Below are 27585 nucleotides of genomic sequence, written 5' to 3'. Positions count from 1 at the left end.
TACTTGAGTGTGAAGCACAGATGCCGAGTCTGACATGAGGAATTTCTTAAGAATCTGGAGAGGAGCTGGAGTATTCATGAGAAAAAGTTGGGTGTGTGTGTGTCACGTGCCGTCAAACTCTCCTTTTTTGTTCTTTTAAAAAGAACAACCTAGACAAGTCCTAATGAGCAACTATAGCCAATATCAACCTTCCGTTTTTTAGTAAAATCATTGAAAAGTAGTCTTTCAACAACTCAGCCATTTCTTGTCACTAAGCACCAGTTTTGATACCTTTCAGTCGGGTTCCGACCACACCACAGCACTGAGGACGGCTCTTGTCAAAGTCTTTATGACATCCACCTTAACCAGATAGTGGCACAATTTCAATCTTCTTATTACTTGATCTCAGTGCTGCATTTGACACGGTCGCCATCGACATATTACTAGACCGATTGGAAACTGGTAGACTTTCTGGCTTAGTACTAAACTGGTTTGAATCCTACCTAAAGAATAGGGATTACTTTGTGTCAATAGGTAATATACATCTGAGCGTACAAATATGACGTGCGGAGTTCCGCAAGGCTCCATTCTGGGGCCTCTTCGTTTAACTCTACATGCTTTCCACTGGCTCAGATTATGGAGAAAACAAAATAAGTTACCATAGTTATGCGGATGACCACAAATTTACATACCCTTATCGCCAGGGGACTATAGTCAAATACAAAAACTGACTAACTGCATCAAACAAATTAACGATGGATGTGCCAGAACTTTCTGAAATAAATGAAGGAAAAACTGAGGTAGTTGTTTTTTGGAAAAAAGAGGAACGATTAAAAGTCTGCGCTCAGCTTCAAACAACAATGTTAAAAACAACAGACAAAGCCAGAAATCTGGGTGTAGTCATGGACTCAGACCTGAACTTTAACAGCCACATTAACAACAATTACAAAGTCACCTACTATCACCTAAAGAACATATCAAGGGTTAAAGGACTTATGTGTCAACAGGACTTGGAAAAACTGGTCCATGCTTTCATCTTCAGTAGACTTGACTACTGTAACGGGGTCTTTACAGGTCTCCCCTAAAAATCAATCAGACAGCTGCAGCTGATTCAGAACGCTGCTGCTCTGTCCTCACTAAGACCAAGAGTGGATCACATCACTCCATTCTGAAGTCTTTACACTGGCTTCCTGTGTCTCAAAAATTGATTCAAGTACTCTTGCTAGTTTATAAATCCCTTAATGGTTTAGGTCCAAAATACATTTCTGATCTGCTACTACACTATGACCCCCCCAGACCTCTCAGGTCATCTGGGACAGGTCTACTTTCTGTCCCCAGAGTCAGAACTAAACAGGGTGAAGCAGCTTTCAGTTTCTATGCTCCTCATATCTGGAATAAACTCCCAGAAACCTGCAGATCCCCTGCTACTCTCAGTTCTTTTAAATCTGGCTGAAGACCTTTCTTTTTGATGCTGCCTTTCTTTAAGTTAATGCTCATTTCTTTCTTATGCTGCACTGTAACTTTTATTTCTGTTTTTATGTGTCCTAATGTTTCTATTTTGTTTTTAACTGTCTATTCATGTGTCTTTATTGATTTTTATGCTATGACTTTTAATGTTTGTACTTGTGTTTTTCTGTTTTAATGATTTTGTGTAAGCACTTTGAATTGCCCTGTTGCTGAAAATGTGCTATCAAATAAAGCTGCCTGCCTTGCCTTGCCTTCTCTGAAACCTCCTCACTCTCCTCCCTTTCACCCGAGGATGTAAAGAACATGCACATGCATCTTGATAAGTATAGACCAGAATACCAAAACAGCCTTAAGAATGATCCAAATAAGAAAACTGGTCCATGCTGGCCAGTTTGACTCTTTGTGAAGTGATACATAACAGAAGAGAAGGTGAGGTGTCAAAGATGCCGCTTAGTGCCTTCACCCTAAGAGACGTTTCCAGAGATTTGGTTCTAGGATTGTCACAGTTAGAGCCAACGCTTTGCCAACATTTTCAGCGCATTGAAAGAAGAGGAAAAACAAAACAGGAAAGTCCCATCCTTTTAACACCAGACATGCTCACCTCAACGAAGTCTTGGTTGCACATCGGCGGAGAATTTCTTCATCTCAAGACCTGAAGCGGTTAGTCACTTGAGGGGATCGGATGCAATCAGACTGATTGCAAGAGAATGTGGGGCCAAGCATCCTGAAACTCTGTCCTCACCCACATTGAAAAAGCACATTTCCACAATGTAAACTGTGCTTAACCTGAAAGATAATGAGATGGACAGACTTGCAAATTTTCTTGGCCATGACATCTAGGTCCATAGGGAGTACCATAGACTACCTGAAGGAACAATGCAGTTGGCTAAGTCAGCAAAGAGCTGATTGCCCTAGAACAGGCCGACTGTCAGACTTCATGGGGATGAGCCTGAACCAATCCAGATCTATCCTGAAGGTATTTTGATTTGTTATCTAGAGGAAGTACCTGAGGCTGTGGAAAGTCATCTCTCAGAGACAGAGACACGTGGTGTAATCTTTCAGCTCTAGGTCATCAGGTTAATTCCACATTAACTGTTTTCACCTTTTTCCAACCAGGGTACAAAGTTAGCACCATCCACCAGCCAAATGCAAGGTATTAACTCTGCAGGGTGCCCAAACTTTTGCAGACGCCATTTCTCTTTTCTGTTATTTTAAAGTGTAAATGATGGAAATAAAATCTATCTTTTTGTGACATATTGTACGAATGTTCTAATCTGTCATTTGATGCCTTTTTGGAGATTTTTCCATCTTTCTCGGCTTCTTTATCACATTATACACCTTTTACCTGGGGGGCCAAAACCTTCAAACCCCACTGTATATAGCAATAGTCGTCTCTTTGGATAAAGCATCAGCTAAAGGACAGTATATAATAATACTAATAATGTAATAATCTAGTTAACTAGTGAGGCTCCAAATAACCATAGCTGACTAACGTTGCTCTCACACTGAAGAAACATTTCAATGCAGGACTTTAACTGTAACAGTGTATTTTTAATTACGTTTACCGCAGTAAAGGATCAGAACACTTTCTGTAACGTGCATACAAGAAACAAGAACAAGAAAAAGAGACTAGAGAAACAGAAATAAAGACACATAAGGTATGTAGTTTGGAGCAGTGAGTGGCTGCAGCCTCAGAGAGGACAGCAGCGTCACAGTAAAAACAAGGATCTGACAAGAAATCCAGATGGTAACGAGGTAACAAGAGGCAGGTGACAAGGGGAGCAGGTGGAAAACATCAGGTAATCACAGAGCGGGAAAGGATCACATTAGCTGTCTCCTAAGCAACCGGCGTCTTTCTGGGGTCCAAAACAGTAAACTCAGAAAATATTAAACACTTCATGGCACATGCAGGAAAGAAAAGAAACATGAACTCGAATAAGTAGAAAACCAAATACTTTTTATAATTAAGAACAGGTTCTTATTTACAATGGTGGCCTTACAAGTGACTCCGCCCCTTAAGGAATAGGAAGGAGGGCTAGAAAATAGGCTCGTTGAGATGATCCAGGTCAGCGCAGAATCGATCACCGGCGATCGGCGCCGTTGCATGCTGGGTAGATTTGTGTCCGACTTGATCCCGACTCGCTCTGACGTCATGCACACGTGGGCAACGGAAATCTCACGAGAGCAAGGCGGCTGCAGGTCTGAGACCAGGGGGCGCAGGTCTGAGACGCAGGTCTGAGACCAGGGGGCGCAGGTCTGAGACCAGTGGGAGCAGGTCTGAGACCAGTGGGCCGCAGTTCTGAGACGGGTGGACCCAGAGCATGCTGGGAAACGCCGCTTCTCAGCTGATTTAACACCTGATTGGTTTACAACATGATGACGTTTATATGTAAACTTTTTATTGTTTTTGAATCGGAGCGATTTAATTGCTATTTGTCTGATTTAAAGACTATTCTGTCAGAACACATGTTGTGTGGCTGATAGAGACGTTTAGAAGTCAAGAGACTAAATCCGTTCAGATCACGGATCATCTCCAGTGTGTTGTTAATTAAAATCAGCAACAGGTCGCATGTAGAACACTTTAACAGCTACTCTGTCATAATTAAAACAACTGGAGACTGTGTACCAGCTGATCTGGGGTCTGATTAAATTTTATTAAATCGGAATTGCAGCACAGTGTTTTTGTCACTTCCTGTCCAGCCTGAAGGAGCTGGAATCAGCTGGAAACTGTCCCCCTTTACCGCAGCTTTTTTTCTGCTGCCGCCTTCTCTCGTCTCCTTTACAGGCGAGGCGCAGTTCATCTCGAACGAGCCTGATGATTACATTAAACATACATACAGCTTCAATGACATAAAATACAACACAGACAGCAGTAACACAGAGAGGAACACACAGGTACATGGTGAGGATATCAAGGAAAGTGAGACACTGAGGTGGAGTGAGGACACGAATGCAGAGACCAGGAGGCAGGTTGGAGCCGGTACACAGGTTTTTTTATTTAACACAGTTCAAACAAAGGGAGCAAAAGCAAAGTCCAATCCAAAATCCAACAAGCTCAGGGAAGGCGGAGCACAGACAGGGTGGATATCTCAGAGGAAAACTCCCGGAGGATAGCAGGAACACCGGCAGGAGAACCATGATTAGATAACGAGAGGTTGGGAAGCAGGTGGAAAACATCAGGTAAGCTCCAGAGAGATGAAGACACAGGAAGTAGAACTAGGGGCGAGACAAGACAAAAACAGACTTCAAAATAAAGCAGGAAACAGAGCATACAGACACTCAGGGGGACACAGGACAGGACCAACAACACAAGACCGGGTAGGACACTAGGACACAAACACAAGGAGGCCAAAAGGAAAAAATAATCCCAAACACAACAGAAAGAGCCCCAAAAATAATCTGGAAAACATAACACAGGGCTAAGAGTAAACATAGGTAGCTCACAACGACTAATGGATAGTTAATACAACAACATAAAATAAAATAAGAGAAATAAGGCAAATGTATTCAAAACTACATGAAGAAGGTCTAAATTGTGTTAACATGTCTTCTTTCAGATTAGTGGAAAAAAAACATTTATTTTACTACACTTTACTAACTCCTTCTAAATCTCCCAAATCACATGTTAACATGGAGGCTCTGTTCCGCATCTAGAGGTGCAGATGTGTTATAGAGGGGGGGAAACAACAAGATGACTTGTTTCTTCTCAGATTAATAACCAGATCCGAGCTGAGAGAGTGAGCCCTGAGCGCTGGACTCAAACCCGAGTCCCTGAATGGGGGTCTAACCCGAGTGGAGGGTTGTAACGGTCGTTGTGTTGTTGATGTGAGAAAGGCTGCAGAGCAGAAACCCACACAGCCCGTCTGCCGCAGGAGAGGAAGTGGGGACTCGCTGTCAACAGCTTTATGATTTCTAATAACCACTGAGAACAGATTCATATCTGCTGGAAACACTCAGGAACTCCTCCTCCTCTCTGCAGCGGGGGGGGCGTCTCTCTGCTGGTCTGGAAGCCTTTTTCCCACTGAGCCCTCCACCCAAACACAGTTTAACTGAGCCCAGAGAGCAACAATGATGACCCCCCCCCCCCCGGAGGTCACGTCCATGGACTTTATTCATGGAGATTTTAGCGTTCAAAGTTGACTTTACAGTTTCTACTTGGATTTGATGAGAGTCCTCGTACGAACACGACAACACACGAGTTTATGTCTCAGTGGTTAATGTCTGCAATGCAAATACAGCATCTTCTTATTAAATATGATCTTATTTACAGACAACGTTGTCTTAGTCCGACTCTGAATGATAACTGAACAAAGCCCTGTGTAAAGAAATAGATTATAAAATATGGTTTAGCTCAGTTGGTAGAGTGGGCGCCCATATATAGAGGTTTACTCCTCAGTCGTAGGTTTGACTCTGACCTGTGGCCCTTTGCTGCATATCCTCCCCCCCCTCCCTCAGCTTTCATGTCTTTTCATTTATCTGTCCTATGAAAAAAATGTGCATTTAAAACAGGTGAGCGTTCTGGATTAAAAAGGAATAACTTCATTAACAAGATAAATTAGAAACACTGGTTGCTGGTAGTTATTGTGAGCAGATAGTATTAATAGTAACAATAATTAAAGCTGCAAGCTCAGAAAGGCCCTCGCTGGCGTATCCTTGCTACCGTGCATTTGCGTGACACTCAGACACTGCAAATTGTGAAAGAAATGAAAAGGGAGCTCTCTGCTTTATTTAAGTCCTCGGGGCAGGAGCACACATACAAACACACACACACATATTCCCGTTTCTATTACCTCGCGGGGTCCAATGACAGGCAGCAGCCTGATGGGATCCACCCTTTCTAAATGGTCTAGAGACATGATTTTGGCTGCTAAACTATTACAATTTTATGTAAACACGAACATGACTTTTAACATCAAACACTCTTTTATAAATATTAAATCTGAGTTTTGTTCCCCCCTGGGGACTACAGCTGACTTCCTGTCTGTCCTAGGGACGAGTCATGTTATGTCTATTACATCCAATCATCACCACTGCTGCACAGCTCCTGACAATCTTGTTGTTAGATTGAAACACATAAGAGTATATTCTTTAAAAATTAAAAATGTAAACAAGATAATTTGACTGTAATGTTATCAATGCTGTTTTATTTAGTATGATTGGACATTATAAATTAACTCATTTAAAAAATAAACACGTTTGTCAATCGATCTCCAATGACAAACACCACACCTGCTTTACAAAGCTGCTTTTTACTGAACTTAATAATTTAAATACCTGATTCTTTCTTCCAACATGGATCTGGTGGGAAAAACCTCAACCTACTGTAAAAAAGGGACAAATTAAGCTCATATTTCACAACCTTTATTCACACGGCCTTTGCATTTGTTATCACCATTAGTCCATTACATTCTCCAAGCATATTTCTGCCTCTTATTGTAACTTTACAAGAAGCAAATGCACAAAAAACAGCAAACCCAACATGGCCCATCATGGCAGTAGAGGATACGATGATTTCAGCAGTGACTTAGAAAGACGAGTTTGGAGACCTACAAGTCTGTCAAATATCCTTTCAACATAATTGCGGCTGCGATCAAGAAACCAAACAGGGAGAGGTGAAGAACGGCTCCTGTGTGGATAAAACAAAGCAGCAAGTCTACGGAGCAGCCACCACATGAGTGAGAGCGTCTGCTTTGTGAGCGCTGGAAGGAAAGACACGCCACTCTCACTGGTCACTATGCTTTAAAGTGGATTTCTGCTGTGCTGATAACTGAGCTTTGACAGCTCGGGGGGGGGGGGAGACTTAGGGTGTCACTGGCCCTCTTACGACCGGTAACTTTCAGGAACAGACTTTGGAGCCAGCACTTTGACAGAATAATCTTGTATTTCCCTCCAGTGCAAGCAAAGCAGACATTCCTCCACGTATGGTGATGATCTGTGTGCTTGCTGCCTTGTTTTATGAACACAGGAGACACTTTTGGCCTCTCCCTGTTTAGTTTCACACTCACAGCAGCCTCTACAACTCTGATTGTTCAGTTGGTGCGTGAAGACTAATCTCTTAATTTAACTTTACCAGAAGAAAATCTCTGGAATGCACAAAAAAGCAAAACACAACATCAGGGCAGTAGAGGCTACGATGATTTTAGCAGTGACTCAGAACGACGAGTTTGGAGACCTACAAGTCTGTCAAATATCCTGTTGACATCATTCTCACTGCAAGCAAGATAAAAAAAATAATTTTCGTGAATATTGATCAAAGTATAAACAAGATGAACTGATGAGCAGAAATCAGTCGGCACATTTTCAGATGGTGGACGGTCTCTTGTTTCTGAGGATCATCAGCAGGGAGAGTCCACAGCAGAACACCAGACTCTTCACTATCAGCTGTGTGTACAGCAGACAGAACATCTTCACTTGGTACTGAGACGGGACCGAAGCTGCTGGAAGAGTAGAAACCTCTGAAACAGAGAAGCAGTGAACCGTGTGGCGTTCAGGGTTTATTATAAGGCTGTAAGGTGCTGCATTCAAGGCATCAAGGCACCAACTAAGTCAAATAAATATTAGCTTGAAAACTGACTCAAAGACTTTTCTCACATCTAATGATTGTAGTTGGTTTAGCAAGTTTTGTCTTTAAGCGTTTGAGTTTTATTTATTTATTTCTGCTCTAGCTTTTCCAAGTTTTACACACAAAAATGATCATTATGGTCCAAAATGGTGTGAAATTGCAAAGTTTGTGTTATTGAAGATCATTAATTTCCCCTAAATCTTCAGCCAAATAGGGGCACCTAACTCTTCCACAAACCTAGAGAAAACACTGGTTGCAGTGAGAAAGGTCAGTCCTCTACTCTCTTTGACAGCGTCTCCACATGAAGCTGAACACAGTCACCGAGTCTTCATTACCTTGTTCTGTGTGGGCCTCCACTGCCCCCCCTCATGGTGGACGTAGCAGCGGTATTTATACGTGCTGTTCTCTTGCTGATGGATCATCAAGATGGCGGCGGTGCGTCCCGACTCTCTGATCTCCAGCTGCTCTCCCTCAGCAGGGGCAGCTCCTCCAGAGGACCGTCCCCCCTTCGTCTTTTCCAGGAGAACTGGACCAGAGGAGGAAACATGGCTGAGGCCAGACACAGCAGGGAGCTCTTCCCCTCCAGGGGGGCTCTGGGTGCTGCTGGGTACACGCTCACCACGGGCTTCACTACCGGCTCATCTGAAGTTAGACAGCAGCAACAAGCAGCACAGACACACATTCACACAGTCAACAGCAGCTCCCAGCACGCCATTCAGTCTGATCCTGGACTACATGGACTCTGATCCCTAAAGTCCTCATCAATACAGCCCAGAGTTCCCTCCATCTACTGGATCACCTTCATATGAAACACACCGCCCAGCTCACGCTGCACGGTTATATGGGAATAAAGACAATTATGGATCTGGCAGTTCATTAAGTCAATGTACAAAGTCAATTTACCAAAAATAATATTACTTATTTAATATTGTGACGACATTTTCTTTATGGAGTAGACAATTTCTTTCCATATTACAATAAATTAGGTTACTGTCACATTTCATGCTTAAGCAATTTTTAATTATTACAATCTACACATATGCTAATATATATTAAACTAGACGTTTCATTAAAAAAAAAATGTATATATATTTTGAACAGCAATTTTAACATTAATGCACAACTACAATAAAATGACCCGGAGCAACAACAAAAAACTCCACATTGGGCAATTATTTTAATGTATGCATTCAAACTATGGCCGGTAAGTTTGATAGTTTAAACTCATCTGTCCACAATGTGTTAATATTTGAAATAAAGATCAAACATATATATTTAAACAGTTTACCAGCGTCATTAAAGTTGAACTCTAAATTATTTTTATTATATATGAAATTTAAAAAAATCTGCTACATAACAAAAGAACTTGTTATCTTAATCCCTTAACAAGAAATTAATATATAATAATAGTTACAAAATATTGAAATATAATTTACCTTTGCACAAAGAAATTGTTCTGTTATATTAGAGTTTATATGTATTGTATAATAAACAACATTTTCATCTTTATATAAACTACAATTGTTATTTTCTTGATATAATAAGATCCATATTGTATATACCATTTAAAATATTTAACATCTTATATTTTACTCTAATTGCTTCAGAAACAAATCAATATATCAGTGATTCACAGTTTTTTAGCAACAATTTTACTTAATACACATTGACAATAATATGTTCAAATTATGCTAATCATCAAATGCTATTTATATCAATAAGGACACCTATAAAAACATATGTTTGTGTTGTTATTTATCATATTGTATGATTACTATGCATTATTTATAATTATTGTAATATATTCAGTATCTATGTGTGCTCATGTAGAATTATATCTTCCATTAAAAGACAAATGTACCTTTACATGAAATGGAATGACTTTAAATTATTTATTAATTATCCTAAACAACATAATTAAAGTTACACTCCCTCAGTTATTTCACAACATTTTTACCTTTAATACACAATTACAATAATATGTTCAGATTATATTAATCATTAAAAACTATTTTTTTATTTTCCTATAAGGCGCTGAGGATATTGCTGCTTAAAATGCGTTTCTATCCCTTAGAAAACAACAACAACAACTAATTATTTAGGAGGAAATATTTCTTTATGTACAGCATCAAACCAAAAATACTGGAAGTATTTGAAGGTAGTGGTAGTACCGTTGGATCCCTTTTAAAGTCAAACCTTGCTTAAAAAGTTCTTCAGATATTAAAGCAATCGCTGCACGGCTGCAAGAATTCTCTTCTAATGATGAAACAACCAACATGTGAAGCCTGAAGCAGCAGAAACTCATTAAAACACATTTTCATCTGTTCATTAGAATAACTGAAGGACATTAAATGTTAATTCTTACCTGTTACAACCAGTTTAGTTCCAGAGCCAAAGATCCGGTAGTACCATCCCTCCTCCCACAGTGAAACTGAGTGATACAAAAACCTGTCTGCTGCTGAGAGCGTCTGCTGAGGTGAACCAGTCCAGATTATTAACCAGTTTCATATTCCAGCTCCATGATGTTTCTCTAATGTTCATATTAACATGACTGTCTCTTCTTCTCTGTCCTTTTTAGACACACTAGCAGAGTGTCTCTGTGGATCGTTGGTTCAGACGTTCATGTTCCTCAGAGGATGAATCCTACTGACTTTGATACGTTTTAATCCAGTAACATCATCAGATCACATTTTATATTCTCCATTATTATAAATTTAATTTCTGTGTATGGCAATGTAGTTTTGTTTTATCTGAAGAACGAGTTGTGATCCTCAAACTTTTTAAATAACTGCTGAACTTAAAGGTGCTATAAGCAATATCACGTGTGTTTTAGGATTCAACATTTGTTGTCACATACAACAAACATCTCCTCACTATCTGCTAGCTGCCTGTCCCCTGAACACACTGTAAAAACTTCTCCTCACTATCAGCTAGCTGCCTGTCCACAGAACACACTGTAACAACATCTTCTCACTATCTGCTAGCTGCCTGTCCCCTAAACACACTGTAAAAACATCTCCTCACTATCTGCTAGCTGCCTGTCCCCAGAACACACTGTAAAAACATCTCCTCACTATCTGCTAGCTGCCTGTCCCCTGAACACACTGTAAAAACATCTCCTCACTATCTGCTAGCTGCCTGTCCCCAGAACACACTGTAAAAAACATCTCACTTTCTGCTAGCTGCCTGTCCCCAGAACACACTGTAAAAACATCTCACTATCTGCTAGCTGCCTGTCCCCTGAACACACTGTGACAATCCAACATGTGATGTTAGAAATGTGTCTGCAAAGCTTTTATTGTGAAGGGGACACAGGAAGTGTTTGCATTAAGAGCAGATTGGCATTGAGAGGAGGAACAGACCTTAGTCCTGCAGCAGGTCAATCAGAGGATTTTAATCTTTAAATGTTGAAGCTTGTTTTTATCTTCATTGTTTTTTTCCAATTTTGTCTTAATAATTGTAATCAGGAATGTTTTAAAAAAAGGATTATTCATGTTTTATCACATGTACATACATTTATTGGCATTATTAATTAGTTATTTGTATAGTTTTCTGTTTCAGATCTTTTATTATTGTTTCTCTGTGTTAGAAAAGAACACTTGTGTTTGGATCTTCCCCAAGGCCTCCTCCCAGCTGGACATCCCTCCCCTAGTCCTGGTCTTCCCCGAGGTCTTCCCAGCTGGACGTCCCTCCACCTAGTCCTGGATCTTCCCCGAGGCCTCCTCCCAGCTGGACGTCCCTCCACCTAGTCCGGGTCTTCCCCGAGGCCTCCTCCCAGCTGGACGTCCCTCCCACCTAGTCCTGGGTCTTCCCCGAGCCTCCTCCTCCAGCTGGATGTCCCTCCACCTAGTCCTGGGTCTCACCCGAGGCCTCCCCCCAGCTGGACGTCCCTCCACCTAGTCCTGGGTCTTCCCCGAGGCCTCCTCCCAGCTGGACGTCCCTCCACCTAGTCCTGGGTCTTCCCCGAGGCCTCCTCCCAGCTGGACGTCCCTCCACCTAGTCCTGGGTCTTCCCCGAGGCCTCCTCCCAGCTGGACGTCCCCTCCACCTAGTCTTGGGTCTTCCCGAGGCATCCTCCCAGCTGAACGTCCCTCCACCTAGTCCTGGTTCTTCCCGAGGCCTCCTCCCAGCTGGACGTCCCTCCACCTAGTCCTGAGTCTTCCCCAAGGCCTCCTCCCAGCTGGACATCCCTCAAACCATTCCTGGGTCTTCCCCGAGGCCTTCTCCCAGCTGGACGTGCCTGGACCACCTCCCTAGGGACCCCCCCAGGAGGCATCCTTACCAGATGCCCGAACCACCTCAACTGGCTCCTTTCGACGCGAAGGAGCAGCAGCGGCTCTACTCCGAGCTCCTCTCGGATGACTGAGCTTCTCACCCGATCTCTAAGGGAGACGCCAGCCCCCCTCCTGAGGAAACCCATTTTAGCCTCTTGTACCCTGGACCTGGTTCTTTCGGTCATGACCCAGCCTTCATGACCATAGGTGAGGGTAGGAACTAACACTGACCGATAGATCCAGAGCTTTGCCTTCTGGTTTAGCTCCGTTTTTGTCACAACGGTGCAATAAACAGAATATAATACCGCACCAGCTGCTCCGATTCTCCGACCAATCTCACGCTCCATGGTCCCCTCACTTGCGAACAAGACCCCAAGGTACTTAAACTCCTTCACTTGGGGAAAGGACTCACTCCCTACCTGTAGAAAGCACTCCATCGGTTTCCTGCTGAGAACCACAGCCTCAGATTTAGAGGTGCTGATCCTCATCCCAGCCGCTTCGCACTCGGCTGCGAACCGATCCAGTGAGTGCTGAAGGTCCCAGACCGATGATGTCATCAGGACCACATCATCTGCAAAAAGCAGCAATGAGATCCCGAGCCCACCGAACTGCAACACCCGCCGCCCCGACTACGCCTCGATATCCTGTCCATAAATATTATAAACAGGATTGGTGACAAAGCGCAGCCCTGGCGGAGGCCAACCCTCCAGAACCTGGAACGAGTCCGACTTACTGCCGAGAACCCGGACCCAGCTCTCGCTTTGGTCATACAGAGATTGGATGGCCCTGAGAAGGAACCCCCTCACCCCATTCATTCAATGTTAAAATATTCGGCTCTTTCAGCACATGATGGACTTCTTCAACTTTTGTTCTGCTATTTATACTTTTATTTAATGTTAAGCTTTTAAACATTTTATTTAACATTAAAGTCAATGAGAGAATTCTTCAAATCCTCTTCAACGCCTTCAAACTTTCACCTACAGACTCTAAAAAACTTTAAACCATTCACAGAATATTCAGCTATTGAAAGTTTAGTGTTCATTTCAGGCCTTTCTATTGATTATAATGGGCGTCTATTGACATTACTAGAGCATGCAGCCCTGAGAAAGTTGTATTAGTCCCCGTAGCTTTAGACCATTCACACGTTTCCTGAAGGAAATTTATTTTCTAGTTAATTAATTATTTGTATAGTTTTCTGTTTCAGATCTTTTATTATTGTTTTTCTGTGTTGTTAGAAAAGAAACTTCAGCTCAGTTCAGTGTGTTAGTGACAACTGAGGAAGTGGAACCAGTTACTTGTTATTTATTACTACTTATAAAGTAATAAAACCTTTCATATTACTTAAGTACAATAACTAAATACTTTAGATACTGTTTTATTAATTCCTAACTGGATCAATAAAAAATATAATCACTGTTAGTGACTCTGGCTGAGATGGAGGGGGAACATGTGAACCTGGGCTGTGGTTGGCTGATCTCTTCCTGTCTCCAACACTGGTTGACATCTGTTCATCTGGAGGTTTTTGTTCAGGCTGCAGGGATCAGGTCTCACTGTGGGACCCAACAGGCGCAGTAGTAGGAGGCTGAATGATCCAGTTTAACTTTCTGGATCTGCAACTCCCAGCCGTTCTGTTTATTCACTGATGAAAAATCATCTATCTGAGGATGGTTTGATCTCCTATCCATGACTCCATTGGTCTTGTCTATAACAAGAATCAGTGTGAATGTTTTGTTTTCTCTCTTCTGGTACCAGAGTACATAATCATTGTAACACAGCTCAGTGCCTCGACAGCTGAAGGAGACGTCTCCACCAACTCTCCTGGTCAATGTTAAATCCTCCTGAGACAGCTGTGTTGCCATGGCAGCCAGCGCTGTAGAGAAACAGACAGGTAGATGAAGGTGAGCGTGACCCAGTGTGTGTTACAGGTGGAGTTTGCCGGCTCCTGATTGGCTGGAAACACTCACCTGAACCCAGACAGCACAGAGCAGCAGCTGGGAGGAGAAGCATTTTGTTCAGTGATGTTTCCTGTGGGGAACCTGGGGAGAAGTGGAGCTCTGATGCAGCTGAGGCCAAACAAGGACGAGCTGTGAGATCAGACGAGGGCCACGTGGTCCTAACAGCTCCTCACATCTCCCATCAGCCCCTGCAGCGGTACTTTTGGTACTTTTAGATTGTGTTGCTCGTCAAACTCAGTAATTCTGTTTGTGTTAAATCTTCAAATGTCTGTTATGGAAAAAAGAAGCTGAAGGATTTCTGATCATGGTTTTAAGGTATTTTTCTAAATGATTATAGTTTCCTAGACAACACTGGAAATACAAAACTCCTGAACTATGACTTAACCCGTAAACGTCCCATCTGTGTAACTGAGTGTATATTAGACATAAAGCTCAGCATCACTAATGTATTTAGTGTCCTGTTGTTCAGTCTCTCCATTAAAGCTACGTGATGTTGGACTGAGGGAAATATTTGAATGGAACATTTCTACATGACTGCTGCTTCATTTTAGACACATTTCACCAACATCCAGCCGACTGAGTTGGTGTTTCTGTAAACTTTGGGCTCTCCACTAGAATCTGAGATGGAGTTCAGAGGGTTAGTTTGTAAAGACGGAGCCAGCGGAGGGCTCAGAAGAGTTTAATCCAGGTGTTGTTATCATATCTGAAGTAGTGGCTCCGGTGCTGCTCTCTGGAAGGAGCTCAGGGCTCTGATCTCTACTTCCTCCATGTTGAGGTCAGCCACCAAATGAGACACTGAGAAACCACCACAGCTGCACTTCTGCCTGTAACAGCACTCGCTGGATCTGAAACTGGGGGAGGGGGGGGCAACAAGTCCTCCAAATGAAATGACAGGATATGTATTTTTGTATCTGACCTTTACAACGACACAGACGTGTTTCAAGATTATTTGTCTCATGCATAGTCATACACTTACAACCAGCAGAGACATGAATTCCTGACTCCTGTTCTATGGTTTTAACAGAACCTTTAAAGACATTTAAGGACATTAGACGCTGTAGTCTCAGGGTTTTGAGTGAGTGACGTGCACCGACAACACCAAACTAATTCCTAAAAAAAAAAAAAGCGTAGCTTACAACAAAGCTTTTAGTGATGGTGATGCTGCTGTGGAGAATCAAACCGTCCTACTGCTGTCCTCTAGTGTCTCCAACAACACACGTCTCCAAACTGTCCTGCTGACGTCACAATAACTCCTCCATTCATCCTCCAGTCTCTGTTCTTCCCCAGGTTGATTACACCTTTTCTCAGTCGCTTTGGTTCATTTCTCACATCACAACTGAAATCCTCCAAACTTCCCGTTCCATCTTCTCATCATCGTCTTTACATGCAAAAAACAAGTCATCATAATGTCAACATACAGTATTTCTATACCTTTCAATTAAACTTGTTTTCTAAATAGGTCATGAAATGGTAAAATGCTCCCAGGTGAACGAAGGTACATCTCATGAACCTTCAACTGGCACTGCAGTAGTTTACCTAAGGAGATTGTCCTATGTTTACATTTCTACTTTTGTTTTTCCTTTTTTTCTTTGTGTAGAGAGGTACAAAAAATGGTAGACCCAAAATGCAGAGAGGAGGCCGGCAAAACGTCAAGCTTGAGAATTTAATAACAGAAAAAGCAAAGTAAAAAACCTAAGGAAGTACTGAGAAGACAAAAAACTAATTCCAGGGATCAAGAAACAAGAACAGGAATACAAAAAAAAGCCAAACAAACTCGAAACGGAGACAATAAAACAAGGAACCAGACGAGAACTGACACTGGGAGACGTGACACTACAAAGATCTGACCCAGGACAAGGAAAGCACAAAGACTAAATACAGGAGGACTGGGAAACAGGTGGAAAACATCAGGTAATCATAGGAGGGGGAAAACACAGGAAGTAGAACTAAAGACCAGACAAGACAGGAGGACCTTTGACCATCAGGACTCTCTCACTGTGCAATTAACTGATTAATAATCTACTCACATACATACCTGGAGACTAACTGATTTAACTTATAATTCATACTAAAGCTCTTTTTATAGCTAAAGGTTTATTGTTATTGTTATTTTTATAGGCTACTGTTTTTCTTCTGTATTCTGTATTTTTATACCTTTTTAGTAAGCTGCTGGACCAATAAAGAGAGTCTAAGTGTAAAAAGCTTTTCTATGATGTAACTAATAGAAGAACAGTTATACCAGTAATACTTGTCGTTGACTGGTGTGTGTTTCTTTATCCACGAGATGTCACTGTTTTTACTTCACCAGTAAACAACTAGAGGTGAGAGCATCATCATGTCGTCATGGGCGACCATCCTCATCATCATCACCTGGGTACCCTTGCACTTCCTGTGACTAACCACAGGGTGGCGCTCTCTCTCTGTGGTGGTTGCTGTCAGGTTGCTGGTTTAGTTAGAAATGGGTCCGGCGGCCATGTTGGAAGAGCTGATTTATTGTTGTGCCGGTGATCTAAGAGCAGGAAGACTGGTGAGGAAAGGACGGCTAATATTAAAATGTACCTCCGTACTAACTAACATGTTAACACGTGTTGGAAATATATTTGTTTAAACCATATATTATAGTATGATTAACCACATATTGACGGTGAATAATTATGAATGCTTATAATGCTCCAATGCTTTATTAATGACACATGAGAAGTGGAACTAACTGAATTCTTAGTGTAACTATTGTTGCTGAAGCAGGTCAGGATGTCCTAGGGAGAGACAGCTGAAGTGTGGGAGTGAAGGCCACATCTTATCTGGGGGGACCAGGAGAACAGGACCAGGTTTAATGAGCTTTGGCCCTGGAGTAAATAAAGAGGGTCAGACTTAGTGAGGAGGGTCAGACCAGTCTGGGACTGCTGCATGCTGAGTTCAGGACTTGTCTCTGGAATATTCCACTGAATAAAAGATCATTCATCAACATCTTAGTCTCTGAGTGTGTTTATCTGGCCCTGAGACCGGAGCAGGATTTGAGCTCCAACACATTAACATGGAGGCTCTAGTTCTGCTTCTGGAGGTGCAGATGGGTTTTTGAGGGGGGGGGGGACAACAAGAGGATTGTTAGTCTCTGTGGTTTGGGTTCTGTCTCTGATCAATGATGACAGACGTAACGATTATTTTTGGAAAATACTGCGGTCGACTTCTTACACGTTGATGTGTATGTGTAATAATGATGTATTACTACACATTCCTATTAATAATATCCACTGTTTTATTAATCTGAGTTTTAGTTAATGATTATTTATGATTTAACCTGCTCTCTGCTTCTGGTTCCTCAGATTCCCCGAGTCACCACAGCATGTTGAATTAATAATTTGAAATAAGTCTTAGTATGTGGAAAATATATGAAAATAATCATAGTATAGTATGTTGAAAAAAAATTGAAAGAAGTCATAGAACGTCAAAACAAATCATAGTATAGCATGTTGAAATATTATGGAAAAAGTCATAGTATGTAGAAAAAAACATTTTAAAAAGTCATAGTATGTAGAAAGATTATGAAAATTCATAGACTGTGTCAAATAAGGTAACTGTGGTTGTGTTGTTGATGTGAGAAAGGCTGCAGAGCAGAAACCCACACAGAGAGGAAGTGGGGACTCGCTGTCAACAGCTTTATGATTTCTAATAACCACTGAGAACAGATTCATATCTGCTGGAAACACTCAGGAACTCCTCCTCCTCTCTGCAGCGGGGGGGCGTCTCTCTGCTGGTCTGGAAGCCTTTTTCCCACTGAGCCCTCCACCCAAACCCAGTTTAACTGAGCCCAGAGACCAACAATGATGACCCCCCCCCCCCGGAGGTCACGTCCATGGACTTTATTCATGGAGATTTCAGCGTTCAAAGGTGAACTTTACAGTTTCTACTTGGATTTGATGAGAGTCCTCGTACAAACACGACAACACACATGAGTTTATGTCTCAGTGGTTAATGTCTGCAATGCAAATACAGCATCTTCTTATTAAATATGATCTTATTTACATACAATGTTGTATAAGTCAGACTCTGAATGATAACTGAACAAAGCCCTGTGTAAAGAAATGTCAGAATAAGAAAGGGTAAAGGTTGGTTTATGCTGAAGTGGAGATTTCTGGCTCAGCGAATTAGAAAAAATACTTTAAACAAATAGATAACCCATATATGAAGGTTTACACACACACACAAACACACACACACACACAGGCATACACACACATACACACACACGCATATACATACACATAAAAACACACACGCACATGAACACAAATATACCCGTTTTTATGACCTTGCGGGGTCCAAGGACAGGCAGCAGCCCGATGGGATCCACCCTTTCTAAAGGGTCTAGAGACATGATTTTAAATGCTAAATTATTATAATTTGATTTGAACAGGAACATGACTTTAAACATCAAACACTCTCATATAAATGATAAATCTGAATTTTGTTCCCCCCTGGGGACTACACCTGACTTCCTGTCCGTTCTGGTACCAGTCATGTTATGTCTATTACATCCAATCATCACCACTGCTGCACAGCTCCTGACAAGCATGTTGTTAGATTTAAACAACACATTAGAGGATATTCTTTAAATATCCCAAATGTAAACAACATGATTTCACTGTCATGTTGTTATTAATGCTGTTTCACTCAGTATGATTGAACATAAGGAATCAACTTGTTTTAAAAAAAATAACATGTTTGTCAATCTATCTCAAATGACAAACACCAGACCTGCTTTACAAAGCTGCTTTTTACTGATTTTAATGATTTAAATACCTGATGTTTTCTTTCAAATATGATCTGGAGGGAAAAACCTAGACCTACTGTAAAAAAGAGACCAATAAAGCTCATGTTTTGCAACCTTTATTCAAACGGCCTTTGCATTTGTTTTTAACATTAGTCCAGTACATTCTACAAGCATATTTCTGCCTCTTATTGTAACTTTACAAGAAGCAAATGCACAAAAAAAGAGCAAACACAACATGGCCCATCATGGCAGTAGAGGCTACGATGATTTCAGCAGTGACTTAGAACGACGAATTTGGAGACCTACAAGTCTGTCAAATATCCTTTTGACACAAGTCTCAATGCAGGCAGGAAAAAAAATTGATATTGAAAAATTGATGTTCATGAACTGATAAAGTATAAAGGAGATGAATTGATGAGCAGAAATCAGTCAGCACGTTTTCAGTTGGTGGACGGTCTCTTGTTTCTGAGGATCATCAGCAGGGAGAGTCCACAGCAGAACACCAGACTCTTCACTATCAGCTGTGTGTACAGCAGACAGAACAACTTCACTTGGTACTGCAACTGGAAGACCACTGTCACACACACACACACACATACACACACACACACACACACACACACACACACACACACACACAAACACAGAGTCAGACACAGTTGCAGTATGTTCTACTATGCACATTTCATCAGAACATCATCAGATTTTTATAGATATAATTTGAAGTTTTCTGGATGGGACAACCAGCTTCAAATGAAAACGGATGTTGGCTCCAATTTGAAATAAATGTCTAAGGCCAAAATTAAACACACACATGTCAGGGCCCCACTAATCTTTTCAGTTATGGAGCCAGGACAGTGTCTTTACATGTTGACATTGAAAAATAAAGCTGAAGCCCAAAAGGAAACAGCAGGTGATCTTACAGTCTCGCTGCAGAGCTAGCTGGTCTGGTGGATCTCCTCTGGAGGACAGGAGGCTGCTGGAGCTGGAACCTCTGAAACAGAAAGGCAGTGAAATGGTTGGAGTTACAGTGACAAATGGCAGTCGTCTACTCCTCTGCGCTCTTTGACAGCATCTCCACATGAAGCTGAATCCCTGCTGAACACCGTCACCGAGCCTTCATCACAGTCATCTCTGTGTGTTGCTGTGGTTGTTGTACACAAAGCAACAGTTTGCACGGCTGCTGTAGAGATGACGACTTTTTCAAGAAGCTGATTGAAGGAAGGAAAGATGGAGGCTGTGTTCACATAATCCAGCAAGTTCTCCACCGCTGGAAAATAACTATGTTGCATGGCTGCATGTAAATGGGAATATTAGTGGAATATTTTCTTTATTTAGATATGTAAACAGCTTAGTCAGAATATTGTCTTTTCCAGAATGAGAGATGAAATTGAGTTTTTAAGTGAATTTAAGTAGTCAGTACTGAAGTCCCGAGTCTTCATTACCTTGTTCTGTTTGGGCCTCCACTGCCCCCCCCTCATGGTGGACGTAGCAACGGTATTTATACGTGCTGTTCTCTTGCTGATGGATCATTAAGATGGCGGCGGTGCGTCCCGACTCTCTGATCTCCAGCTGCTCTCCCTCAGCAGGGGGCAGCTCCTCCAGAGGACCGTCCCCCCTTCGTCTTTTCCAGGAGAACTGGACCAGAGGAGGAAACATGGCTGAGGCCAGACACAGCAGGGAGCTCTTCCCCTCCAGGGGGGCTCTGGGTGCTGCTGGGTACACGCTCACCACGGGCTTCACTACCGGCTCATCTGAAGTTAGACAGCAGCAACAAGCAGCACAGACACACATTCACACAGTCAACAGCAGCTCCCAGCAGCATGGGTTGTATGGGAATAAAGACAATTATGGACACAAATTATGGATTAATGTCCCAAGTATATTGCAGCCCCCCCCATACTTTCAGTGTCAGAACCTGTTGCTAAGTCTTGTTTTCAGTTTAAATTTTTAATCATGTTTCCACATTTAAGTATGGCGGTACAGCACGGTCCCAAAGAGGGGGGGTTTGAGTGATGTTGAGGGATTTCCCGAACATTTCACATTCAAGTCAATGAGAAATGTTTCGCAGTTTTTTGCCAATTTTGTGAAAACCCCGCGTCAAATCTCATTGAAAAGTCATAGCCCAACATTCCCGATCATTACACACGTTTTGATGTATTGTGTGTGTGTGTGTTGGCAACGCTCCGTGACTAGTAGCGGGACAAAAAACAGGCGGAATAATAATAATAAGTATGGGCGATAATAGTCAATGCGCAATAGCATCGGCACACTGAACAATCATTGTTGTCCCATGGCCCGGGGGGAAGTAAAACATCACATCTGGGAAGTAAATGGCAAGAGTTATTACAGCAAGAGTGGGACGTGCGTCATGTTTCATCTGTCCCTCCTGGACGGGATGAAGGAAAAAGCATGAGGACTATGAAACATTCAGTTAACTTCCCATAACTTTAATATTTTACTATATACATTTCAAGGTGTTATTATAGATAGATTGTTGCAGGACTATGCGTCTTTGTGAATATCTGTTAATGACTAATTGCCGTCATCGTGAAGCGCGTATGAAGCTGTTATTGGAATATCCATTTTGGATGAGTCGGCCGTTTTTAACAGCATGTTTTTTTCATTTATATCATGTTTTATTGTGGAATATGTTTTTTCACTAGGTTTTTACGGAAGTTAGACCACTGGACATCCAAATAACGCCCCCCCCTTTATCTTTCTAAAACTGCTTTTCAATGTCTCACCTCCATAAATTATTGTACAAACAATAAACACAGACATTTTTGCATTTACTTAAAATCCATGGAGTTATAGCCAGGTCGGGTACACATGTCCTTACAGCCTGTTTTGCTTCAACAAAAACAACAAAAAAGATTTATGTAATTTAAATTCTAAAAAAACAAAGAAAACAGAAATCGCTGTCTCTCCGGTAAATTTAGTAATAGTAATTAGATTTTCAGTATGAACTTTAACTCATCTATGATACTGTTCATGATGAGCAAGACATTTCATATAAAGATCAAATTTAACAAGTTATTTGAGTCTTTGTTCTTATTTGATAACCACTAATGAAAAACTATTTGTATCGGACCGAATACAGTTTCTCTTCAAAGGAGTAGAAATCATTTTTACATCAAAAAATCTTAACATTAAAGCGTGAATGATTTTTATAATATATCACATTTAAATAAAACTGCAGTTTAATAAAAGGACCATCTTGATCCCTGATTGTAAATTAACATGTAATAATTGTAAAATGTACTTTCATGCAAAGAAAGTGTTGTAGAGTTAATTTATTAGAATAAATTACATATTTATCTGTTCATGATCATCGTCCCATTTTCAGACTTTTTTAGTTTCCACCACCACCATCTTACTAGTTTTATACTTTCAGGAATTCATGGTCAACAACCCTCATTTATATAGAATTATACCTCATATTAGAGCTAAAAAGCAGAAATTATGAGTTATTTTGACTAATAGTTAAGATCAGAGGAATGAAAGAGCGTTGGATGGAATCCATGTTTATGGTAATTTGGTTAAAAAGAAACTCATGTTTCAGATATAGACGTTTATTAAAGGGTCAGATTTGACCCTTTAAAAAAACGGAGAGTTGATAATTTGAGTTAATAATTCAAAAAATATTTCCATGGTCTCTGGTCCCTTTTTGTCTTTTTTGTCAAATCTTTGTGTGTTTTATGTCTCATTTTGTCATTTTTTTTTGTCACAATCAAATAAATTACATATTTATCCCTGATTGGAAAATAACCTAATTATGAAACGTATTTTCACACAAAGAAAATGTTGTGGAATTAACGTATTAAAATAAATTATGTATTTATCTTTTTATGATATACATTTATCATTTTATTACTACAATAGTCAACATAAATTACATATAAACATCTTATATTTTACTCTAGGAGCTTCAGAAACAAATCAATATATCAGTAATTTCATAGTTTTTTCACGGCAATTTCACCTTGAATAAACAATTCATATTAAATGTTGAAATTATGTTAATCTTCAATTACTATTTATTTAAATGCGCTATATACATCTCTCTCTCTCTCTCCATTTGTATACATGTGTATATATATATATATATACATATATATCTGCGGTTATTTATCATCATACATTTTATTTTTTATAATACATTCAGTATCTCTGGGGCTTCATGTATTAATATATCTTGACTAAAAGACAAATGTACCTTCGTGTAGAAAACAATTGCCTTTAAATTATTTCATGAATTATCCTAAACAATATAAAGTTCTAAACTTTACCATGTACAGTTACTGACATATATTAGATTATGTTAAACGTCATACATTAACGTATATATCCTATTGCTGATTTCTGAGAGGATCAGAGACTGTATGTTTCTGACATTTCATCAAACCTTTTCTATAAATCAGTTTAATCTGCTGCAGAAATAAAGAATAACTGGAGCTGTGCTTTATTTATTATTTAACTTTTATTTTGAACCCAACTCAAGGAATTTGTTGTTTTTCAGCATAGTGCAGAGTTGATCTAATGCTGCTAACAATGCGTTCCTATCCCTTAGAAAACAACAACTGATTATTTAGGAGGAAATATTTATTTATGAACAGCATTAAATCAAATATACTGGAAGTATTTGAAGGTAGTGGTAGTACCGTTGGATCCCTTTTAAAGTCAAACCTTGCTTAAAAAGTTCTTCAGATATTAAAGCAATCGCTGCACGGCTGCAAGAATTCTCTTCTGATGATGAAACAAACAACATGTGAAGCCTGAAGCACCAGAAACTCATTAAAACACATTTTCATCTGTTCATTAAAATAACTGAAGGACATTAAATGTTAATTCTTACCTGTTACAACCAGTTTAGTTCCAGAGCCAAAGTTGTAGGAGTACTTGTACTCTCCGTCTCTCACAGTGAAACTGAGTGATACAAAAACCTGTCTGCTGCTGAGAGCGTCTGCTGAGGTGAACCAGTCCAAATTATTAACCAGTTTCATATTCCAGCTCCATGATGTTTCTCTAATGTTCATATTAACATGACTGTCTCTTCTTCTCTGTCCTTTTAAGACACACTGGCAGAGTGTCTCTGTGGATCGTTGGTTCAGACGTTCATGTTCCTCAGAGGATGAAAATCTATTGACTTTGATACGTTTTAATCCAGTAACATCATCAGATCACATTTTTGTATTCTCCATTACCATAAATGTATCACTATAATATGTATTACTATAATAATGTAAAACATCTGTGTGTTGCAATGTAGTTTTGTTTTTATCTGACGTAGAACAAGTTGTGATCCTCCAACTATTTAAATAATTGATAAACTTATGATCAGAAATATTAAAGCTGAAATTAAAGTTATTGGATGAAAAGGTTTGATGTAATTTAATTATTCATTCAAAGTGATTGTAGCCCCCAGCCAGCTAACCAACACTGTTAGTGACTCTGGCTGAGATGGAGGGGGAACATGTGAACCTGGGCTGTGGTTGGCTGATCTCTTCCTGTCTCCAACACTGGTTGACATCTGTTCATCTGGAGGTTTTTGTTCAGGCTGCAGGGATCAGGTCTCACTGTGGGGACTAGCTTCATAACAGGAGCAGTAGTAGGAGGCTGAATGATCCAGTTTAACTTTCTGGATCTGCAACTCCCAGCCGTTCTGTTTATTCACAGCTGAGAAATCATCTTCCTGAGGATGATTGTATCTCTTATTTATGTCACCATTGCGCCGGTTAATATCAAGAATCAGTGTGAATGTTTCTGTGTCTCTCTTCTGGAACCAGTTTACATATTCATAGTCACACAGCTCAGTGCCTCGACAGCTGAAGGAGACGTCTCCACCAACTCTCCTGGTCAATGTTAAATCCTCCTGAATCAGCTGTGTTGCCATGGCAGCCAGCGCTGTAGAGAAACAGACAGGTAGATGAAGGTGAGCGGGACCCAGTGTGTGTTACAGGTGGAGTTTGCCGGCTCCTGATTGGCTGGAAACACTCACCTGAACCCAGACAGCACAGAGCAGCAGCTGGGAGGAGAAGCATTTTGTTCCGTGGTGTTTCCTGTGGGGAACCTGGGGAGAAGTGGAGCTCTGATGCAGCTGAGGCCAAACAAGGACGAGCTGTGAGATCAGACGAGGGCCACGTGGTCCTAACAGCTCCTCACATCTCCCATCAGCCCCTGCAGCTGGCAGATAAGGCTGCGGTCTGACAACATGCCTTTTTCACTGCAGACATTTTGACTTCATTTGTCATAGAAGGAAAAGCATGAGTGTACCATGAAGGATGGCTCTGTTGTGTTCAAGTGTTCCCGTAAACTGCGATGGTGAGACAGCCAACAGGAACAACACAAGACCCTGAAACTGAAGTAGCTACATGGAATTCAGCAATTTATTAATCACAATAGTACCATGTCAAAGTGTCTAGTATTTAATAATAACAATAATAACAATGAATGGACAAATGCAAAACATGCAACCAACACGGTTACAGCAGTAAAATCAATTCTTAAGATAAAAAGCAATAAAAAATAAAAATATACAAATGGAGAGATCATCAGATTACAGTCATTCTTAACTTTGTGCTTTAAGAAGGGATTGAAAAGTGTTTCCTGATGCTGCGAGGTTTGTCTCCTTAAGACTGATTTATGAATAAATGGCGTGACACCGCAGACCCCTAACCCCCCTCCAAGACCTCCGCTCTATGGGTTGTCCGTGGTGTTAGATAGATAGATAGATAGATAGATAGATAGATAGATACAATAGATAGATAGATAGATAGATAGATAGATAGATAGATAGATAGATAGATAGATAGATAGATACACAGATCATCAGATAGACAGACACACAATACACAACACCAAGAATTGCTTTAAAATCAATAAATAAAATAGTAAAATGCATTATCATAGCAGCAGTGGGCAATCAATAGTACGGTGCAACATCATCAGGTACATTTTAATATTAGCCCGTCCTTATAGCCAGGTTGGGGACATATGTCCTCACAGCTTGTTTTGCTTCAACAAAAACAACAAAAAAGATTTATATAAACCAGCCTTCATGCTCTTAGATCGCCGGCCCAACAATAAATCAGCTCTTCCAACATGGCCGCCTGACAGAAACCACCAAAGAGAGAGAGCGCCATCCTGTGGTTAGTCACAGGAAGTGCAAGGGTACCCAGGTGATGCTGATGAGGATGGTCGCCCATGACGACAGGATGATGCTCTTACCTCTTGTTGTTTACTGGTAAAGAAAAAAAAGTGACATCTCGTGGACAAAGAAACACACACCAGTCAACGACTAGTATTACTGGTGTAACAGAACTGAGAAGAAAAACAGTACAAAAATACAAAAAAATAACTATAACAATAACAATAAAAAACATCGCAAGCGGCGATTTGCAGATTCAAAGCTTTTTTCTCAATAGCGACTTCAAAGTAATTCCACACATGTGGTCCAGCGTGGTTATAAAACATATCCTGTGAGCTTTCTAATGATTGGAAACACAGTGCACTTTGTTTAAAATGTCTATAACCGGTCAGTCAAAAACCTTTATTTTGAGTTCAGTGTGATGTGTAGCTCGGTCCAGCTCACGGCGATGTGAAAAAAGCAGACGACAACACAAAAACAATCACTAATAAAGCTGCAAGAACATGTGAACATACCCTGTGAGTTTGGTGATGATTGGTTTTACGGTCGCTGATTTGTGTTCATTTACGTCCAGAGCCACGCAGCTTTCAAAGTTCATTGGTCAATAACTTGGAGAGTAATGGAGATATGGACATGCTTTATACAACTCGTAATAAGCTTGATGCATTCATGATTCACTGAAAATTTGGTGCCAATCGGAGCCCCGGTGTAGGAGAAGATCTAAAAAATGTGTTTGTAATGTAACGTGTGATGTGTTGTGTAATGATCCATGAGGGTTTTTTGTAGAGCACATTAAGCTGCACCTGGGTGAGAAATTCCAAGGATATATACATATGTACAATACCGGTCAAAGGTTTGGGGTCACTTACAAATTTCTATTCCCCTCCATTATAGACAGAACACCAGCTGATCTGAGTGGGGGGGGCTGATCTTTACTGCAATATCTACAATGCCCATTATTAGCAACCATTCATCCAATGTTCCAAATGCTCATTATGTTTACTAATCTGATATCTTTTAAAAAAAACTAACTGAGAAAACATTGGGGAACCCTTTTGCAATTATGTCAGCACATAATGTAATATGAAAACTGCTGCCGTGGTTAAAAAAGCAATGCAACTGATCTCAGCTGGTCTTCTGTCTATAATGGAGTGCAATGGAAATTTCGAAGTGACCCCAAACTTTTGACTGGTAGTATATATATATATATATATATATATATATATATATATATATATATAAATCTATTTAGAAAAAAGTCTAATTGAAAGGTATAGAAATACTGTACGCTTGACATATTATGACAACTTGTTCAATCGTTTTTTTGCATGCAAAGACTTATGCTATGAACTAAAATGTTGCCTAAATGTTGTGGGGGGGGGGGGGGGTGAGACTATTCAAGACCCATTATAACACATTTTGATCAAC

The 27585-nt window shown here is 40.6% G+C and overlaps 2 pseudogenes; both read right to left on the bottom strand.

Moving 5' to 3' along the window:
* Positions 1-8325: 8325 nt before the first annotated feature.
* On the bottom strand, positions 8326-14427 carry LOC116677787 (immunoglobulin lambda-1 light chain-like; annotated as a pseudogene).
* Positions 14428-19386: 4959 nt separating this feature from the next.
* Positions 19387-25364, bottom strand: LOC116677796 (immunoglobulin lambda-1 light chain-like; annotated as a pseudogene).
* Positions 25365-27585: the final 2221 nt, after the last annotated feature.

Source organism: Etheostoma spectabile, unplaced genomic scaffold (genome assembly GCF_008692095.1).
Source record: "Etheostoma spectabile isolate EspeVRDwgs_2016 unplaced genomic scaffold, UIUC_Espe_1.0 scaffold00005828, whole genome shotgun sequence".
NCBI lineage: Eukaryota > Metazoa > Chordata > Actinopteri > Perciformes > Percidae > Etheostoma > Etheostoma spectabile.
The sequence above is the reverse complement of the archived record's forward strand: the minus strand, read 5'-3'. Positions and strand labels throughout refer to the sequence as shown.